General features: G+C 41.4%; 1 pseudogene; it reads left to right on the forward strand.

Moving 5' to 3' along the window:
• Positions 1-787: 787 nt before the first annotated feature.
• On the forward strand, positions 788-2,079 carry LOC150002805 (alpha-enolase pseudogene; annotated as a pseudogene).
• Positions 2,080-7,151: the final 5,072 nt, after the last annotated feature.

A 7,151-nucleotide genomic window follows, 5' to 3' on the forward strand; every position in this document is an offset into this window, starting at 1 on the left:
CATCCTAAGTCAAGAATGAGCCTAGTGTTTAAGAAACAGAAGTCCAGATGTAACCATAGCATAGTGGACACTGAGGAGGTTAAAATATTAAATAAGATGAGTATAGTGAGCCTAGCTGGACAAGGTTGTAAGCACAGTGGAACACTGTTAAAGGGTTTTTAGAGGAGGAGCAATATGATTCTACCTGCATTTTGAAAGGACCACTTTGGTTATTATATGGAGATTGGATCATGGTGATCAAAAACAGAAGCAGGAAGATAAGCTGTGAGTTGTGCAGGAGAAAGATAATTATAGTTGGACTAGAATGATAGCAATAGAAATAGACAAATATGGAGAGGGTCTAGATAAATATTACAGATGATCTTGATAATACTTGATTGGTTGTTGTGTGTAAGGAAAGGAATAAATTGAAGGATGACTCCAGGAGTTTTGGCTTAAACAACACCAGGGGTAGATAGTGGGGCCATTTACAGAAGAAGGGAGGATTAGCAATGAGGTAGATTTAGCCCTTCTTTTTGAATATGTTAATTTTGATAATCCTGTAAGTAGTTGCAGATACCAAGTAAGTAATTAACAGTTAAGACCAAGAGGGTGAGAGTAGGGAGAGGTGGGGAAAGGGAGAAAAAATGAGAACAGATGTAACAGCATAAACAATAAAAATAAAATGTAGAGAGAAACGCTCAGGTTAGACAGAGCACTCAGACCTTGGGGTTTAACTCTTGCCTTCCTCATCTGAAGTATCCTGCTTATTTCCTGGGCGGTGACAACCGGTGGCTGGAAATTCACCATGTCTGTTCTGAAGCTGCATGCCAGAGAGATCTTTGACTTTCATGGGAATCCCACTGTTGAGGAGGATCTCTACACTTCCAAAGGTCTCTTCAGAGCTGCTGGGCTCAGTGGCGCCTCAGCTGGCATCTATGAGGTTCGGGACAATGACAAGACGCGCTACCTGGGGAAGGGTGTCTCAAAGGCTGTTGAGCACATCAATAAAAGTATTGCGCCTGCCCTGATTAGCAAGAAACTGAGCGTCGTGGAGCAGGAGAAGATCGACAAGTTGATGATCGAGATAGAACGGAAAATAAATCTAAATTTGGTGCAAATGCCATTTTGGGAGTGTCCCTGGCCGTCTGCAAGGCTGGGGCTGTTGAGAAGGGGGTGCCCCTGTACCGCCACATTGTGGACCTGGCTGGCAATGCAGAGGTCATCCTGCCGGTTCCGGTGTTCAATGTCATCAACGGAGGTTCCCTACACTGGCAACAAGCTGGCCATGCAGGAATTCATGATCCTCCTCGTTGGCACCACAAACTTCAAGGAGGCCACGTGCATTGGAACAGAGGTTTATCACAACCTGAAGAACCTCATCAAGGAGAATACTGGAAAGATGCCACCAACGTGGGGGACGAAGGTGGCTTTGCACCCAACATCCTGGAGAACAAAGAAGCCCTGGAGCTGCTGAAGAATGCCATCGGCAAAGCCAGCTACACCGACAAGGTTGTCATTGGCATGGATGTAGCTGCCTCTGAGTTCTTCAGGTCAGGAAAGTATGACCTGGACTTCAAGTCACCCGATGACCCCAGCAGGTACATCAGTCCTGACGAGCTGGCCAACCTGTACATGTCCTTCATCAAGGGCTACCCAGTGGTGTCCATCGAAGACCCCTTTGACCAGGACGACTGGGATACGTGGAGCAAGTTCACTGCCAGCGCTGGAATCCAGGTGGTGGGGGACGACCTCACAGTGACGAACCTGAAGCTGATTGCCAAGGCCATGGGCGCGAAGTCCTGCAACTGCCTGCTGCTCAAAGTGAACCAGATTGGCTCCGTGACCGAGTCCCTGCAGGCGTGCAAGCTGGCCCAGTCCAACAGGTGGGGAGTCATGGTGTCTCATCGCTCCAGAGAGACTGAGGACACCTTCATCGCTGACCTGGTGGTGGGGCTCTGCACTGGGGAGATCAAGACTGGTGCACCTTGCCGATCTGAGCGCTTGGCCAAGTACAACCAGCTCCTCAGAAATGAAGAGGAACTGGGCAGCAAGGCCAAGTTTGCCGGCAGGAACTTCAGAAACCCCCTAGCCAAATAAGCTCTGGGTGGCGAGCCCCGCAAGCCCTGTAGTCACTAGTCGGCCAAGTAGATCTCCGCTCCTGACGTCTGCACGGGCAGCTCCAGGTTCCCGCTGATCCTGCAGCGGCCCTTCCCCTCCCTGTGGTGAGCTCACTGCTTCCTTAGATCTGCAGCGAAGGCCAAGCCCAACCCTCTGGAGCCCTGATGGGAACCCCAGCCCCATAGTCCTGTGATTGGGCCAAACCATTATTTTTCTCACCTCGCTTCTCAAGTATCTGGAGCCACGTGTATCTGTGTTGTGATCTCCGAGGTGCCCACAGTGAAGCACCCCAGTGGTTTCATGTGCAGAATTAAAAGGCTTCAGTGTCAAAAAATAAAAATAAAAATAATAAAATGGAAAATGACATAGATTTTTTACATATAATGTATTGAATACATAATAAACACAAATTTATGTGAGAAAAAACCTTAGTTAAGACCACCACTTCACAGGGAAGTCTGGGCTAGAGTTACAAAGTTTTAATTATGAGCATATCAATAGCATTTAAAGCCACATTAAGATGTGAAATTAAAATTTAAAAAATAACTTGAAAGAGACATTGAAAGGCATAGGTTGACTCCTGAAATTTTTCAACATTTAGAGTTCTAGTAGCAAGAGAGGAAGAAGTAAAAGAAGAGGTTGAAAAAGTGAAAAGTAGCTAGATGAAAGAAGAGAGGAAGTTTCACAAAATACAAGAAACAAGAGGGAAATATGAGAGAGCGGTCAAGAGTATTTAATAAGAGGAGTATTGGGAAAAATCTATGTGAATTAGCAGTAGCAGGTAGATATGATTTTGATAGGAACAACTTTAATGTATTGATGAGACTAAATAATTGGAATGTTTGGGAGAGTGACTGGGAGTAGAAAATGGGTTTGTAGAAAATGCCTCCAAAACTTCAGGAAGAGGAGTAGAGAAATGGTGCAATAGCTAGAAAAGGATGAGTCAAGGAAGTTATATTTAAACTTGGGAAAGTCTGGAGTGGATTTCTACACTTATGGCAGTGATCCAATATAAGCATAGTGGTAATGCAAGAGAGGAGATAACCAAAAAGTAAAGGCCTTGGAAAGAAAATATAAGATATTACATGAAGAAAATATAAAGGCATTGATCTTTGCCAAGGTATTTCTCCTTTGAAGGAACTGATTTGGCTTAGATTTATAGAGTTTGCCATGCAAATATGTAGCATATTTTTTAATGAGGCCTTCAATATTTCAGTGGAATATGATGCAAAGACCTTAACTAAAAGTGGAATGGGGATTAAGGATGGCAGAAGATTAGAAAAAAGAAAGATGTATGAAATGTTTCTTTCTCAAAGTAGGAAAGCACTAGGAAGCATTGAGACCTTTTGCAGTTCAAGATGATGAATTTATAGTAAGATCAATCTGGACAGTTTCAAGATTCATGTAAAATTTCTCTGCATGAGTTATAGACACAAGCTGAGTTTATATCTTGGCTTGTGAATTTTCTGGGTGAGTGTAATGGAAGCAAAAACAGTTTGCAGGTTGATGGAATTTTTAGTTGAAGGTGGGTTAAGAGGATATGAGGTCTAGTGTATGTGGTAGGCCCAATGGATTAGAGTCAAAAAGAAGTTAAGGTATTTTTCCATTAGACAACTTGACAAAATGAGCAGTAGCAATAAGACTTTTATGATTTAAAAAAAAACTATTTTATTTATTTACTTTTTAGAGCGGGGAAGGGAGGGAGAAAGAAAGGGAGAGAAAAACCAATGTGTGGTTATCTCTTGTCCACCCCAAGCTGGGGACCTGGCCAACAACCCAGGCATGTATCCCAACTGGAAATTGAACCAGCAACCCTTTGATTTGAAGGCAGGTACTCAATCCCCACAGACCAAGACATTTATGTTTTGAGGTAAGATCATTTCTGGTTATAGCTAGACCTAGGATGTAATGGTTAGAGAATATGGCTGACGTACAATGAAGGAAAAGGATCCAGGAAACACATTCATTCAGTCAACAAATATATTTTAAGTGCTTCCTGTGTACCATGCATTTTTTTAAGCCACAGTTTTATAGCAGTGACTAAACGGACAATAACTCTGTGTGCCAATAGATTTTACATTCTAGTGGATAATAGAGATGACAAACCAAGACATACATAATGAATTGTCAGGTGTGGCAAATGACCGAGACTGAGGAAAGAGGAATGGCCAGAGCCCTGATAAGGTAGAATGTCTCATCAGTCATGATAAAGAGTATGATTTTTTCCTTAGTGTGGTGAAATGCCACCAGAAGATTTTTGAGTGTGTGTGTATGTGACTATGGTGTGAAGGTCCTGGAGGACGTGATTAGATTTACATTTATAAATGGATCACTAGGGCTACTACCTGGAACATAGACCTTTAGTGGTCAAGAGAAAATGCCTGTTCAAAAGCTTCTGCTCTAGTCTAGGCAAGAGATAAAGGGTCTCCTCTATACCAGGTAGCTAGAGTGGAAGTGAGCAAAAGAGGTTGAATTCAGGCTGTATTTTGAAGTGGAATATCAAATTGTCAGATTCTTGAGAAGTAGTGTTTGAGAGGTGACTCTCTGTGATCTCCTTAGCTCACTCAACCCCAAGAGATCATTTCTGCACAATAGCCTGACATGGTCAAATTCAAATTTGGCAAATCTCTTCACATTTATGATTGCACTTAATCATCATGACAGCTCAGTGTGGTAGTTTTCACTAACCATCACGGACCTTGTAAGATGTAGAGAAGAAGTAATACAAGAGGCATTAAATTTACAGATTACAAGAGAATACTGTATTTATTTTGGAGTTAAATTTTGTCTGTTCTGAAAAATTCACAGGAGAGTGTACATATTTATGGTTAAAAGTCAGAATACTAACAGTTTTATTCCATGAGGAATTAAAGAAATAAGTATGACTATTTAAAACTTCACAAAATGTTTTCTACCTACAGAAAAATGTAATTTTATTTCACAGGTCAATGTTTTTTGTGCACATAGTTCTTGATCTTGCTCACAGATTGTAAGACCTTTCAAAAATAGAAAAGTTGTAGTTGAGCAAAGTAATCTCAATTTAAAATCATTTTACTTTTTGAATATTCTTCAGCATTTAAAACATAAAATTCTGTCACAAAGCAATGACCGTCATTGGCTCTCATTCCTGTTTTCCCAAACACAAGTCTCTTTTCTGGCTGAGCCACAAGAGTAATTAAAAGCATTCTGAGAAATTAATCAAAATGGGGTTGGAATAAGATCAAGCACTCAAGGAGCTGTGAAGTCAGAATATTAGAGAGCCATTCTTGTAAATATTAAAATTACTTAAATTCTGTCAAGAAATGTGTGATGAGGAGATTGTGACCCAGGTCTTAAAGACATCAACAAAGGAAAAGAATTGACAAAGAAGCCAATAAAAGCCAATGGTGGTGAGAGCAAAGTGTTAAATGCTGATGGCATATGTAGACCTCAAAGCAGTAAGCATTTGTATATGAGTAAGGGGGGTACTTAATAATACTGTAGTGTGCCTGGAAAGGAGGAAGCTGCTCAGTCCACTATGTGGATGTCAGTTTTAAAAAATATGTGAACATAAAGACTTTCTATTTGATAGGAAGTACAGTCAGAAGATGGCCTACATTTAGTAGAGCAAGGAGATGGAGGCAACTTGCAGAAAACAGAAGATATAGTGGAGTATGCAGGACATGGAGTAAGAGATTAAGTGGACACAGTACAAATTTTTATTTCCTCATTTACCACTTGAAGCAAACTGGATCCCAGAAGTAATCATTTATTCAGGGTCATAGGGCTTCAGGTGCCAGTAGAATTTGGCTGTTTATGCAATTTTATGACACCAAAACTGATGTTCTCTGTAAGAAATACAATGCTAACTCAGTATAATGTCATATAAATGTTATAATTTACCATGTTTAAGCCAATACAACATAACAGTACAGACACTTAAAAATGCTTTTGATGGTAATATGGGGACAAATTCTCTACCCCTCTTATGAGAGGTCTCAGTGTGCTGATAAATATGTTAACTGACTCTAAGAAAACATTCAAGGGCTGGTCAGGGAGAACTCTGGATTTTGAAAGCTTTTAAAGCCAGCTTTAGAACATGCCTGGAAAAAAATCAAGGGGAAAATATACTTGGAATGTTTGAGTAATTTGCAATGTGATTAAGAGCCAGCTTTGACACCAAGCTATGATGATATACTGTAGATTCAAGAAAAGTACAGTTTTGTATCATTGGTGTATTTGCTGTATCAATTTTAATTATTTCAATTTTGTTCTTGTTTAACCATAAAAGTATTTTAATGTTAATTCTTATCAGAGCAAAATCTAGATTTAATTTTTTTTTAAAGATTATCTGGGGACTTGTGGCCAAGATGGAGACCTAGACAAACATGCTGCATCTCCCTCCACAACTAAGAAGGAATACAACTACCTCAAAACTAGAGACAACCAAAAGTTCCAGAAAATCCAGCTGCATGGAAGTCCAAAAAAAAAAAAAAGATATAAAGAAGAAATACTCATCTAGACAAGTAGGAGGGGTGGAGCCAGGGCAGAGAGGACGTCGTGGTGCAGTGGCAGCAGCAGTGGCAGTAGCAGCAGCAGGCCAGCGGAAAGTGCAGTCACATGTTTTAAAATGTTGGGAGGGACACCTAGGGAGCGCTCCCAGCACCAGACCAGACCATGCAGCTCATGGTTCCAGCACCAGGGAAAATAGAACCTCATTGCTTTTGACTGTGCAAACCAGTGGGGATGGGGGGTGAAGGAAAAAATTACCAGTCTTTCAGCGGATTCCACTTGTTTAAAGGGCCCCCATTCCTAGAACGTCTGCAGATCCACCCACTCTGGGAATGATGGCCAGGGCAGCAGCTAGAGAGGTGCCAGTCCTATGTTAAGTGGGAGAAGAGCCTAGAAAAAAGGCGAGTGCTGAGCAAGTGGCATTGTTCCCTCTCAGACCCCTCCCCGACAAACAGCACCACAAAGTGGTAAAAAAAGCTGCCTTCTACTGATGAATACCTAAGGCTCCGCCCCTTACAACATAATAGGAGTGACAGCTCTACCTAAGACACAGAGGCAAA

Source organism: Furipterus horrens, unplaced genomic scaffold (genome assembly GCF_987537825.1).
Source record: "Furipterus horrens unplaced genomic scaffold, mFurHor1.1.pri manual_scaffold_8, whole genome shotgun sequence".
Taxonomy (NCBI): domain Eukaryota; kingdom Metazoa; phylum Chordata; class Mammalia; order Chiroptera; family Furipteridae; genus Furipterus; species Furipterus horrens.